The 14,856-nt window shown below is 43.8% G+C and overlaps 1 protein-coding gene across 1 annotated transcript in view; it reads left to right on the top strand.

The window, feature by feature from the left end:
- THEMIS (thymocyte selection associated) overlaps positions 1 to 13,852 on the top strand; it is a 649,377-nt gene extending 635,525 nt beyond the window's left edge. Inside the window, exon 7 of the mRNA XM_078648900.1 lies at positions 11,436 to 13,852. The gene's annotated coding sequence lies outside the window, so the exon portion shown is untranslated. The remainder of the gene's footprint in view (positions 1 to 11,435) is intronic.
- Positions 13,853 to 14,856: the final 1,004 nt, after the last annotated feature.

The following is a 14,856-nucleotide window of genomic DNA, read 5'->3' as shown; positions in this document are numbered from 1 at the left end:
TCCTACTTCATAAACGATGTGCCTCGTAGTCTGGAGCCACGTTTTAATTTGTTCCCCTAGGAATTCTTTAAGCTCGCATTGCTTAAGACGTAGCTATTGAGCTGTCTCTGTAGTGGGGTTTAGCTTGTGTTGTGTCTGGAGCACAGCCAATTCAGCCTCAATCGTATCCAACTCGCCTCTTGCCGCTCGTCTATGACCCGTTATTGAGGCAATAGCTTGACCTCTTAACACGGTCTTGTAAGCTTCCCACATAATACCCGGGGATTGTACAGAGTTCACATTATCTTGGAAATAGTGCTTTGTGACTGTAATTATGTCCTTTCGGATTTTAGGGACCTGTAAATAGCCAGGAGCGATAGGGAAAATCCATTTTCTGACCTTAATGTGTGACGTATAGGCTATAGAGACAGGCAAATGGTCGGATATGCCCCTAAGACGTGTCTCCGCCTCAGTCAAGTGTGGAAGACTGTCTGCGGAGATAAGAAAATAATCAATGCGGGAAAGACTATTATGGACTTCTGATTGAAAAGTGTAACTGCGTTCCATAGGGTGTCTGTATCTCCACCCATCTGTGAGGCACAATGCATCTAAAAAAACGTTCATTCGGGAGCTACCCGTCCCCACTGTTCTTCAGGGCCAGCGGTCCATTGCCCCATCCACGACTGCATTAAAATCTCCCCCCATAAGTAGTTATCCCTCTGGTAGGCCCAATAAGAATGTGCTGAGGGCCGGGAAGGCCACTGAGTAGAGGGCAGGGGGTATGCACACCGATACAATAATGAATCGTCTTCCCTCCCATTGACATGATATGGCAGCGAATCGCCCCTGTGTGTCCGTCCAGGTGTGATGTATGATTAGTGGGAATCACTTACGCACTAATATACCAACCCCTCTAGAACCTGTTGAAAACTCTGAGTGTGCCACCATTTTGTACCCCCAGCAGTCCATAGCCTTACAAGTTGAACCCACCAGATGCGTTTCTTGTAATAATGCCACTGCTGGTGCGGAGCGTCGTAAATATTGTAACACCAGCCCTCTTTTGATTTTATCCCCCAACCCGTGCACATTCCAAGTAAGTAGAGTTATGGGAGACACTAGGGTTGTAGAGGGGACGTCAGTACCAGTATTGTTGCACACCGACATTGTTTCTACTGCCATTGGCAATACAGCTTTTCAAACCATCCCCAATGTTACGCACCCTGTCAGTGATATCACGTGTATCTACTTTGAGTCTTAGCCCTGAACTTAAAACAACAAAACTCTGCACAAGACGCAAAAACTTTCTTATTTCCCCACTCTCACCTCTTTCTGCCTCTTCGTTCCGTTGGCAAGCGGAAAAATCACCCCTTCAACCCCTTGTGTCCCCCCCAGTGACCCTTTCTATCTCCCTCCCTGCTCCCCTGACTGTGGATTTAGAACTACCCACCCCCAAACTTGGCAGAGTGCCTCTATCCCCCCAATATGCTAGAAACACTGAGGGAACTGGCCCCCCCATCCACGGATTTCTTATAGTTTCATCAAAGAACCACAGCCGTTAGTCCAGTATGGAAAATTAAACAATATCATGGCATATCTTTACAGTCAACAAATTAAATCACGTTATATACCCCGAGCATATCAGAACAAAGTATGTCTATAAATCAATAGAATCGCAAGCTCTCCTCTCCCACTCTCCCACCACTTGCGTTTGTCTGCAATATTAGGCCCCATAGCAGTACACAAAGCTGTATCATTCCTGGTCCTCCAATCCACTCGACTCCATCATGGCCTCCATCGCCAGGGGTGTACCATTCCTCTTCACAGTTACGTCATGGCGATTTCGGTTCCGGCCCCCCACAGTAGTACAGCCCTCCATCCAGTCCCAGACTGCATCCGGCGAGTCAAAGAACCACGTTTTTCCATCCCGTTCTATTCTCAATTTTGCTGGGAAGAGCATTGCATATTTGATTTCCCTTTCTCTCAGAGTCCACCGAAGTGCGCATTCCACCTATGGCTGCCATAACATCATGCAGAGTTGGCTCCGGCCCGGATGGCGGAGTCTCCCCCGATTCTTCCTTCTCTGATCTCGGCAAGTCACCCTTTTCTCCTCCGTTGGTCCAGGCAAATTTCGCCAATTGCCTCTGGGTGCTAGTCTTTGACCCCCTGCCTCCTGCCGCCATTTTCAGGATTGCATTGTGAGTCTTACCGGTGGGCGGATGGAGAGGTCTGCTTCAACACTTTTCACTTAGGACTGCGGCTAATCTGCGCATGGTCGAGTCTCTTGTCGTACCTCTCCACTGGTGATATAGCTGCAGTCTCCGTTAGTCGCCCTGCTGTCTGAAGGCGCAGTATCACCGAAGTATTAAATAAGTAGCTGGTCTAATCGTGGCTAAGCTCAATATTAACCACCCATTCCAATGTCACGTCTATTCATAATGGGCCGCACACTAGCTTCCAATCAAGTCTTCTGGGCCATCCGCCCCATGTATAGGCAGAAGCGCCCAGTATATCCCACACCGGCCCTGGCGGGTTGAGTAGTAATGTATGACAGATAGTGGCGCCGCTCCGTTTGGACACGTGTAGAAGACAGGCCTCCTCGATGTTTATAGCTTCTATCTGACAGCAGCAGCACCAGGCCTCGCAGCCGGGATCGAGCCTCCAGTCGGGCCGGGTCTTTCCCCCCGCACAGAAAGCATCCGGAATGGGCCCAAAAGCTGGAGCCTCAAGTGCAGCTGTCCCCTGGCGCCGCGTAGCACCTAAATTTCCTTGCACTGTGGGGCCCGATGTTCCCTTAGCCAGTCTTCCACTCCCAACCGCTCATGCCTTCGCTACCTGCAGGGGTGCCTCGGCAACATCCGAGGCCGCTCAGATCAGTATCTTCCCTTGCGGCCGTCACTCCGGCCTCAGCATCCGGTTCCAGCTAGGCCCCAGAGCCGGGGCCTCAATTACCGCCTCGCCCCCGAGCCGTCATTTCCTCTCACCAGGCGTCATAAGAGATAGGTCTCCTCGCCGCTCCAAATCGCATTCGCCTGCTCTCCGCTCTCTGCTGGAGTCCCGCAGCCCAGGGTCGCAAATGCCGCATATAAGGGGTACCGCCGGCGCCGATCTCTCATGGCCGCCCCGCTCCGTGGGCTGCCATCTTTTCTGCTCCGGCTCCCCAAACTTCGGTGGTGTTATTCAGCTGTCCCAAAGGTGCGGGCCCCACAAAGCACACTCCATTACCATGGGGGGGTGTTTCTGATAACCCTCCATTCGATTCTGGGCTATAAACTCGGGTTTTAACGGCCGTATTTCATTCCGGGTGCCGTGGATGGGCGAGAGCCCGTTCAGGCAGCAGCCATCTCACTCGGCTGCTAGCCACGCCCCCACACAACTATCTTAGTGATTGTAGATCTGTTTACTAAAATGGCTCACTTTATACCATTGAAAAAATTACCCTCATCCAAGGAATTGTCTTGGGTGATTCTAGAGCAGATAATTTGATTACATGGTGTCCCTTCTGTGATAATAAGTGATAGAGAAACTCAGTTCATTTCACGTTTCTGGCAAGGGTTATGTACCTCTTTGTGTATAGATCACAGATTATCCACAGCATACCACCCGCAAACCGATGGACAAACGGAAAGGACCAATCAGACTCTAGAGCAATAATTAAGACGTTTATTATCCACCATCACCTCAGATTGGGTACAAGCTTTGCCCTTAGCTGAATTCGCATACAACACCACAACTCATTCATCCACTGGTGTTTCTCCTTTCTTCTTTGCCCATGCACATCACCCAAGATTCCTTCCTTTTCCTTTACCTCTTCATCTAGATAACATCCCTGCAATTCAGAAACATCATTTGATTCTTTCAGACATTTGGAAGGCAGCAAAGGTAGAGTTACAAAAGGCTAAGCGATGAAACAACAATCTGATAAACACTGTTGTCCTACCCCAGAGTATAAAATAGGTGACAAGGTTTGGTTATCTACCAAAAATTTGAGACTTGAGGGTCCTCGCAAGTTACAACCTCGCTACATGGGACCTTATACTATCACCAAGGTAATCACTCCAGTATCTCTGAAACTTGAAATACAGGAAGACATGCGAATTCATTCTTCGAGATGGTCTCCTTTGTGTTTGAGAACTCTTCTGTGCACGATATTGTTTGGTTGGAGGCACGAGTGAAATTTAGGACTTGCAACCACGTTTTCTGCATTGGGTGAGTGGTTGCGCATTTGTCTCCATTTTATAATTATTGAGCTTGCTTGTTCGCCTAGCTCTTCATTTTTAACGCGGCCGCGTTTTTCTTGTTTGAGAGATCGTCAACCTTCCAAATCCTTTGTTAAGCTGCCTTGGTGGGTTAATTTTTTTGTTCACGCGCGATGCGCGTTTATTTTGCTTTTTGTCCTTTGTTGGTCAGCCTTGGTGGGCTATTGGTGATTATCTGGTGATTACGCGTGGTGCACGTTTATTCTACATTTCAAGTTACCTGGTTTTGCTACTGGGTAATTGGTTGTAGCGCTTAGCGCAATAGAGGGACCATTTCCTTTGTAACGTCAGATAGACATTTCTTGTGCAGCCCTTGTTTTGTTTTCAGAACTCCCTTAACTAAATTTTTTATTTTTGGTGAACTGCTTTATTGAATCCTTTTGGGAGAGCTGCATTTATCGCTCTGCTTGGAATTTACAGACAGAGTGGATTTTGATTTGTGCTGAGTGTATAAGCAATTGGAACCCTCTATACTACCCACCTGATCTCCCAGGAATTCAGAAGACTTGCCCTTGATCTGCTGCTCAGTAAGAATTTTAATTTTGGGTGTTTGGAGATGTCCAGCTGGTAAGGGACAGTGTACTAATACTGTTAAGCAAGCACTAAAACTATTTCAAGGTGGAAAAGGAAAATTCTCATTGTTCTCTTTTTCTTCTATAGGTTCACCTCATCTGTTCTGCAAGTACCCGAGGGAATTGGCTAGGGGATTTGAAGTAAATACCCTGACTTCTGATCCCCACATCTCCAATAGTCAGTCGGGGGTGCAAGTTATATAAAGACATTTTCATCCTAGGACAGGCTTTAGGAGTGTGGGGAAATTCTCGTTGTTCCTGTGGAGTGAGTTCAGAGATAAGTCACAGGTTAGTGACCTTGGCAACATCTATTCACAAACTTCAGGGGATGCCCCCCTCCAGACAAAGAATCGAAATTGATAGACGCCTCTGGTAAAAGAGTAGCCGCCCAAGCAGCAAATCACTTTTGCCTTGCCAACACCCAGGCCCTACTAGCCAGGTATGAAAGAGTGCACTGGGACAAAGTGGAGCAATTGCTCCAATATCTCCCAGATAAGCACAAGGCTAAAGCTCAAGATGTAATGCAAGAAGGAAAGCTCATCTCCAATTCCTCTATTAGGTGTGCTTCAGATGCTGCTGACACCACAGCTAGAGAGATCAACACTAGTGTGTTGCTAAGGAGACACACATAGTTGAGGATTTCTGGTTTTAAACCTGAAGTCCAACAATCCATTTTAAATTCTCCATTTGACAAAGAGCATCTTTTTGGGCCCGAAGTAGATAAGTCATTGGCGAAAATGAAGAAAGATACAGAAATGGATAAGACAATGGGAGCCCTACAGTCTCCTTCTAATTGGGGCTCCCTTTGTCTCTCCTATCGTGGGGAGTCCAAGACCATGTGATCAGAAAATACTACCACCTCGTACAAAAGCAACATTCAATCCTCCTCAAGAGGCTTCTTTTGAGGCGAGTACAGAGGTAACAACAGCAAAGGTAGGGGGAAAGGTTCCACAACACGTAATTTCCCCCCAACAAGGTGTGACATGCCTACGCTTCCCCCTACCATCTAACACCTGTCGGGGGACATCTTTCACGATTCCTCCCCATTTGGCAATCCATAACTACAGACAAATGGGTGTTAGGAATTATCCAACATGGTTATTGCCTGGAGCTTACCACCAATCCTCCAAACATTCCACTGTGTTCTCACAAAATGTCACCAGAACATTTACACCTGCTCAAACAAGAGGCTAAATAAAACTTGAAAGCAAACTTACCTTATTGCGCCGCATCTTCCCGATCCCGGCTTTATTTTTGTAAACTGCGCATGCGCGGGGCCTGCGCATGCGCAGTTTACAAAAATGAAGCCGGATCGGGAAGATGCGGCGCAATAAGGTAAGTTTGCTTTAAAGTTTTATTTAGCCTTTTATTTTAATTTAATAATGCGGGCAGAAGGCGGGCGGCATGGGGAGGCAGGCGGGTGGGAAGAGGGAGGCGGGCAGCCAACTTCCGTTCCGCCGTGGAATGGGCGAAAATTTGCCCCGTTTTTCCTCCTTCTTTGCAGAAGGCCGAAAGTGCAAATTTCTGCCCATTCCGTGGACGGAACGGAAATGTCCGCCCACCCCTAACTTCAGGCCCCCACTATCGCTATGCAGCTTGTGAACCCATCTTTGCTCTCACAGAAATAGGAATTTGGTGATTTCAGATCTATGAGGAGAGATGTGTGGTTGTTCCAGCACTGTTCAGCTCAAGTCTTCTGCGGAGTGGTCTTTCTCCAGGAAATGGTTTGTGAGTTTAGTAGACTGTTTCCTACATAGAATGGTACTTTTATGTTCCATTATCCTGGTTTTGATCTTTTGTGTGGTCATGCCCACATAACATAATCCGCATGGAGAGGGGACCAAATAGATGAGCCTTTCACCGGTGCAATTAGTGTGGCATGCTAGTTTTCAAGGTCTATTTGTGCCAATGTCAATCGAGGTGATATGCTTGGTCTGGGGACACGCCGCACACAAACAGCACAGGAAGTGTCCCTTGACAGCCGGGGTAAACCCAAAAGTGTGTCTCGGTTTATGGGTCTATTGTTCTTAGGTCTGGTGTGGAACAGCCGGTCCTTCAGGTTGGTACTCCTTCTAAAAGCAAACAAGGGTTCTGTAATAGGTGTGGTTCCTATTTTGAGAATCTTCCAGTTCATTTCGGATGCTCTTCTTGATCTGGTTGGAAAATGTATTGACACATGTAATCCTAGAAAGTTCTTCCTTCGGTGGAGCGATCTCAATAAGTGCCTCTCTGTTGTTTTCAGCTCTTTTGAAAGAGCGTGGGATCAATTTGACAGGATAATCTCTCTCTCTAAGATGCATTGAGAGCTTCTTGGTGTTTTCCTCAAAATTGTCCCTGGAGGAACTGTTATTCCTGATCCGCCAAAATTGCCAATGAGGCCAGTGGTGGTATGGATTACTCGCAAGACCATATCTCCATATGATCCACTGAGCTTATATCTCCTGGAAGATGCACTACATCTCCCAGCATACACCAAAGGGAAGCCTTATATGCGTGGTGAGGAACAGCGTTGTTTCTCTTGTCTACTAATTCATTTACTCTGATAGCATTTACCACTTAAGACTAATAGCTATCAGACTCTTAAGCTGTGAGCTTTAATCAGTTTAACAGCATCGGATAAAACTAAACAATACTGCGAGCCAAGAATGGCTACGATTCCCGTCATTCTTGGCTGCCATGCAATGACGCTTTGACGTCATACGCATGTGTCCTAACATTCATAAGCTACTTGAACGCCTCACGAACGGCTGCTTGCTGCCTCTGGTTGCAGCTTGAAGACCGTCTGGCATACCGACGGACAGGCAAGGGACTCTGCTGAGTCCTCCCCTGGTAGTGTAGGACACAGTGGAAGCCTCTTCCCCGCCGGCTTATGCTGAGGGGTAACAGGGCTTTTAAATTGTTGTCATTATAATGCTTTTTGTTGGCATTTTATTTTCCCAGTGGGCTTCATCTGTATGGAGCCGTCTGCCTTTCCAACATGCTTTGCTCACGTGAAGGGAGTGAGACTAACATGAGAGCTAAGCCTCTGGATTCGTAGTTTGGGCAAACTAAAGGGGGTTTTACGATGACAAGGTCAAGCCTTAGTTACTTCGTGAGCCTCAGTAAAAAGATCTATTTGAGGGTATAACCTCTGGTTTAGTCAAGCTGTGAATTGTGCCTGATTCTTGGGGTGTATATAACTAGCAGTGACATAATTGTCTGGCGCAAAAAAAAGACATTTCATGCATTATGGTAATATGGTGAATTAGTCTGATAAACATCAGATATCAGAGTCATCTTTTTGCTTCGCTGTCGCTGAGGTTTTCTTTTATTTTGCTCATTGACGCTATGTCATGGCTCTGTTGAATAGCCTTGCTATACAAATGATGATTACTAAGGTAATTTAAGAAGCTGGCATGAGCTTCTTGATTATTTGGGATGGCGGTTACATGACCTAGCAGATTGTCATCAAGGTCTCCTTTCTGTTTCTTCTCCTCAAATCACGCAGCCTGGTCCCTGCTCATTAGGACAGGTATATCTACGAGTCCCATACTCAATGGCCATGTGATTAACTGCTGCATTGACGTGGTAAATGACTGGTTGTGTTGGGGACCCACTAAGTCAGAGCCATTTTATGTTGTTACAGCAAGCACGTGTGCGCATTTGGTCGCTATAGGATTCGATCTCTACATCTTCTTGCTTACGAGATGTGTCCACATAAACGTTGGAATGTCTGACACGTCAAACCCCTTTCATTTTCAGAGCGATGCCCCTTCCCTGAGCTGTCGCCAGGTTGAGGTGAGGCCTCTTATCCGTACAACACGGGTAAGCAACTGTCATAACAACAGGCCACTGGCGACAGGACTTAACCGCACTGTCTTTTAAAACTGTTAAGCAGACATGTTTATGGTCACATGGATGATTTATTTCTCTTGTTGCTTGTGTTTTCCATACAGGTCTGACCAGTAAGTCTAATTGGTCGCACACTGCTTGTCCTACCAGCGTGTTGCCCCAAAGCATTGTGATCCATGAAGTAAGCATCAGCGGGTGCACCTCTGCCAGAGTCTTGAGCAAAAATTCACTGTCGCGTTGGCCATCCCTGGACACGTGTTTCGAGGTTGTTACCTCTCGTCAGCAAGGAATAGGCATCTATGTAGGGGTGCTGCGTAGGCTGCCAAAAAATATTCTCATGTCCGGTACAGCTCGTGGCACGCAGGTGCGTAACCCGGGCTTGTCAGCCCCACCAGCTCAAGGGAGCTTGAATATAGAAGAAAGTCCAATTGGTCGCACACTGCTTGTCCTACCAGCGTGTTGCCCCAAAGCATTGTAGTCCATGAAGTAAGCATCAGCGGGTGCGCCTCTGCCAGAGTCTTGAGCAAAAAATCACTGTCGCGTTGGCCACCCCTGGACACGTGTTTCGAGGTTGTTACCAGTCTGACCAGTAAATCATCTACTCTATCAGTAGGATTACTGGTTTTGTATTCCACTTTATTGTTTATCATTTTTCACTCATTGTCACGCAGTAGCATTTTAAGGTCTTGACGAAAGCCGCAACACCTTCATGGGTCTAAAAGGCTGAAACATGTAGACCTCCCTTCGTCTGATACTTGCAGTTATAAATTTCCACTGGTGGTGCTCTGTTTTTAATCCTGGCACCAGGAACAAGTTAATAAAGCTATTCCTGTCGCTCCTGGCAACTAGTTTTAATATCACTTCCCTCACAGTTTATTTAACTTTTTTTGCGCTGTGCCCTTGACCCAACCAGTAATTTTTCTTCTCATTGTAGGATTTAGCATATTCTAGTAAGTAGGAATAAAATATCCCTGAGCTCCTCCCTCTCAGAGAGGGTGTTGTAGCCCGTGGCGGGACTAGGTTTTCCCATCACAAGGAGAATCCCAATGATAAGGCATGCCACCTACGGTGGGTGAGGGACTTTGACCTAACACAGGGATTCCCCCACAAGCGTCATGAGATAATCTCCAGTGTTCTCTGTCTCTTTCTCTGTTTGGCACCTTAGACCCAACGACTTCTCAGTGTTTGGTACTCATTATTTGGGGAACCTATCTTTGCTGGTCTTTAAACTTCCCTTGGACCCTCCCTCTTCTTTTTTTGTGTAGAGATACATTAACTCTCTCTGCCTTCAATAAAACATTTTAGGCGGGCCATAGCTTGCAAATATGGTGCAGTTAGGCTGACATATTTAGTGGATGTTATCTGATGCCATGACTACTTCCTGCTTTCCTGTCCAACTTCAACATGTGCATTATTGACGTACTGGACAGGAAACATTCTTACTACTACCCAGAGTGTCAAGGGCATTTATTTTTTATTTTTTGTCTCCCCCACCATGCCAACCCATCAGGAAACTTTATATACTATGGCCCATCCATTTGGCGGCTAGCTTACCAAATGATAAAAATCACCACATTTTTTTTTTACAAAAGTGTTTTTAATGTTTTCCTGGTTTAACACAGAATTGATAATTAAATATTAGTAAATACTTGACTCATTTAAATCTGATCTCTGTAATAATGTTCTGCAAATGGTGAGTTGGCTAAATGTAGCTGTTTGTTCTTGCTCAGCTTATAGTAAAATAATTTGGGAAATATTTACTCATGCAAAACATTTCCCCAATTGATTTAGAGTGTATTCTGGACACATTTGCAACCACACTTGTAGATATACTGAATAATATAATTATCACCAATTAGGCTTCTTGAACAAACTGAATTGCAATAGTCTCTAGAAGTTTCTGTTTTCTTCTCCTCATTGGCTAGCCTATACTACTCTTTCATTTCGGCACCTGTGCACCACTCAGGATTGTAGTGAATGCAATTTAGTTTCATCTTTTTGTCTGTGTGTGATTGGGATATTAAATCAAACCATATTAGGGTATTTGAATGTTGGGAGCCCAATTGAAGACAATGAAGTTGATCAGGACTAATAATGGCTCATACAGACCTGTTCTAGCATTCCAATGTTATCTTTTTGTTTCTCCCTTTTTAAATTACAACATTCTACCCACAGTGGGTGGAATGTTCAATTAGCCTTGCAGTCATTCTACCTCGGAACATAATATAGGTTTAAAGCCAGCCACAGTGGGCTCTACTGCCTATTAAAGAGATGCTCCAGCGGTCCGAGCAGAAGGAGACTGCCTTGTTCAAGGGAGCGGGCCTTTGATGGCCGGTAGAGCCCACTACAGAGGGTTCTAACGTGATTAAAGCATTCCGTCCCTAGAGCGCAGAATGTTCTAATTTGTCAAACAAAGGCCTCACAATCACCTCTGGCTCAGTGAGGCTTTTATTCACAGCAACAGCTGTGAATAAACATTGGAATGTTGGTGCTCCAGGCTTCTATGGCCATTAGAACCCCGGAGCACTCCATTGCTCCCAACACTCCAATGTTCTAATAGTTGTTAAGGGCCATTATAGCCCAGGTTTTCTGTTCTGGGCCTTTAACAATATGTATTGCTCTCTGCAGCAGGCTATGAGGCTTAATTTGATAGTTTTAGTGTGTCATATCACTCTTGAATGTAAACTATGTGAAAGGCAATCACGTTCCTACAGAGAAGCGTTTTAACGGTTAGAAATATGAGAAATAACAAGGAATATTGACACGTTTATTTTTTTCTATTTGTTTTTGTTTTTAGAAAATGTTATGTTTGGAATACCACGAAGAATATGCTGTCCTTGTCAGAGGCAGAATTCCTGGCATGATCAACCCATCTCCTTTGGAGTGTTTGGAAAACCTACCTTAAGAAATGGCAAGCATCTAAGAAACAGGACTTAACTTTATACTGCACTACTGAATATACTGTCCCAAATAATTTAGAGCAAAATTCAAAATACCTATCTCAAAGACTTCGATAGGGCTATTTATTTCTGAAGTTAATTAACATTGAGAGCTAAACCGTACATTCCTGGATTGTTTTTCTGATTAGAGTGAGAAACCCATACTACATGTTTTTCCAGCCTAATGCTAATAAATATTGTAATAATTATTGTAATAATGCTGTATCAATTCTCTGGAATTAATGTTTTTCACGAAAATATGTATTGCATCTGTCATGAACAATTTATTTGGAGAAAAGCACTTGTAAAGAGCTTTAGTGCAGGCATAGAGGTTTTTCCCCAAAATGCAAGGGATGCTGACCTGCCCTCATACATCCTCTGACCTTAATGACATCACAATGAGTGAGATCTTCAGACCTTTGACCCAGAATCTTCCCAGTAAGTGATAACCATGGCCGTAACTCTCATGAAATTACAGTAGTAGACATTACTGACGTTTCTTAGTCCAAATGATTAATGTAACAAAACAGATGCATGTCTATTTTAGATATTAGGGTGCCAACATGATCTTTGATAGCAGCAGACTTGCCATAAATTATAGCTAGTGGGAAAATACAGTTGGCCAGCCCTCTTCTAGGAGGGCTCTGGAGAGTTCTAATGAGAAAATTTGGAAACAAAAATTGGGTTGAGTAGTACCTTTATAAAGCACAATTTTCACATAGATGTGCTAAGGAAGCCATAGGCTTTGAATAGGACACTCATGTGACATTTCAAGTCCTTTCATGTTTTTTAAATCCGTTGATACGTGATGCTCAGCTGGAGTTGATACCATTTATTTCAAAATGTGCAATGGGTTAACCCATTTGTGAAAAATACCTTCACTATACCAGGGCATGCATTTTTAATGGGTGCCCCGTTCTTCCAAAACAATTACATACAATGTTAGCACCAACACTTCACTATTACGTCCATCCATATACCGTCAATGACCCCATACAGTGGTGCCTGCACAGGCACTGCCTCGATTGTAGGGTTGGGAATCTTACCTCCTTCCCGATGGGACCCTTAGTCCTGTCAGAGGCGGCGGTCCTACCCCTGATATTGTCACTCCGACTGCCTGCGTCAAAATTCAACATTCGGACCAAGGCCTTCGATGTAGGACAGACTGCCACCGACGGTTTGTCGGGGCGGTTTGCTTGACATCATGAGGGCCTTAGTTTTACCCATTTTCACTTGTTCTCACTCACTCTGACACAATCATTGCCAAACATGGTTACATTCACTCACTGTCACTAACTTATTCTAACCCTCATTGTTAATTCCCAACTCATACTCACTTATTGGCAACCAATCTCACTCATTTCCTGTCTCTGACTCACTCAGTTTCACTCCCATACTCATGCTTACAGATACACATGGTCTCTCTCACACAAACATACTCTCACCCGTAATCTGTCACACAACATACATTAAAACTAATTTTTCTGTATTCAGCTAACAGCGAAGGTCCTGTTCCTGACCCTGGTACCTGATTTTTATTACACTAATAGTGAATGCTAAATCATTAGCCACCTTTAGCATAATAAAACAATGAGCAAAAAACTAGGACAGGAAGCCCCCTTAAGGGTGTTACCTAGGTATTCTTGGTACTGATTGTGTCACTTCTTTGGACAGAGGTTGCAAAGGCAGAGACACGTGTTGCAAGGAGAAAGCTACTTTACCTGGTGGTCCATGTGTGCATTAAATGCACTCACAGTTGACTTTTGAAATTTGGCATTGTATTGTTTGTAAATGTATCACCAACTCTTCCACACCACTGATGACCAGAGAGGACTGGTGATATTGAGTTTAAGAGCCACAAACCATCTTTTTCATGAAGGGTAACAGGGTGTTCAGCACCAAAATCCAAGCACCTCTACTCTGCTTTTAAAAAGATACTTGATGCTTACTAGATTAAGGTCATGCTGGTATTCTCCTAGAAATATAATGCTAGTCTCCTGGGAATATACAAAGGAAGGCTTGCTTTCATGTTGTCGAATATGTGTTTTCTAAGTATCTTAACTGACAGTTCAGCACAAAATAGTTGGATAAACAGTAAAAATGTATATTTGAACCAAAGTATTCCATTCAGAATATTGTAAGCTTTTATTAGCAATATCACTGCTTTAAAGTGAGTGACTCCAATTGTGTAAAATCATAATTTTGTACAGAATTTGTGTGACTATTTCCAATACTATTTAAAATAAAGCACTATAAAAGTTGTATGCCCTATAAATGTACTATGTGTTCATCATTTTCTAGATCTTGATCTCTGTCTGCAAAGAATTATACTCCTTAGAGAGTGACTCGTGTTAGCTATATTCATGAATATGTATATATGTATATATAAATATATATATATTCACTGAAAAAAACATAGGTTTCACACACATTATAGTTAGGAATTAGCATTTAAAAAACCTTAGAAATTCACTGAAAAAACATAGGTTTCACACATGTTATAGTTAGATGGACATTTCACTCATACAAAACCTTTGAAATTCCCCTGTTATAGTTAGTTCAGCTAACTATAACTCCCGCGACCGCAATGCACTGCCGATGACGTCACGTATTACATCACTCATGACATGGTCAGTGACATCACTCATGACATCACTGATGACATCATCCTGTGAATGTGTCTTTCTGAAAAATAAATATTTTTTATATGTGTATATCTAAACATCGATGGAAGAATAAATGGGTAAATAAGTGTCTAAATGGATTTTTTTTTGTAAAAATGATTGGTTAACTGACTTATTAAGTGTATCTTAGTGAATACACGTATCAGCGAGTAATGTTTAAATTTTTAAATATATGTATCTGTTTCTCACTTTGTGTATAAGTGGCTGCATGGGTTGGTGAGTAGGTACATAAGTGTGTATATGGGTTGTAAGTTGTTTTTTTGAGTATCAGTATGAGTGTCTGTATGGTTCGGTGGGGGATATTACTTAGCGCACAGATGCATGAATGAGTGACTCACTGTATGTGTTTTGAAGACAGCATGTGTGCAAGACTCTATGGGTGGATGATTGTATGTATGGGTGGGTTAGTGAGTGAATGATTGTCTCAATAGTGTATTCATGTGTAACAACATATGTTTTAAACTAGTATATGTGAGTATTGATGTATATAATTGAGTATATGTGAGAGTGAGAATTTGGAAGAGTACCTGTATAAATAAGTATGTGTTTTTATAATTGATTGTTTAAGAGATTAAATATGTGTACGTTTCTGTAG

Source organism: Lissotriton helveticus, chromosome 6 (genome assembly GCF_964261635.1).
Source record: "Lissotriton helveticus chromosome 6, aLisHel1.1, whole genome shotgun sequence".
In the NCBI taxonomy this organism is placed as follows: domain Eukaryota; kingdom Metazoa; phylum Chordata; class Amphibia; order Caudata; family Salamandridae; genus Lissotriton; species Lissotriton helveticus.
This window is presented reverse-complemented; position numbering and strand designations above follow the sequence as displayed.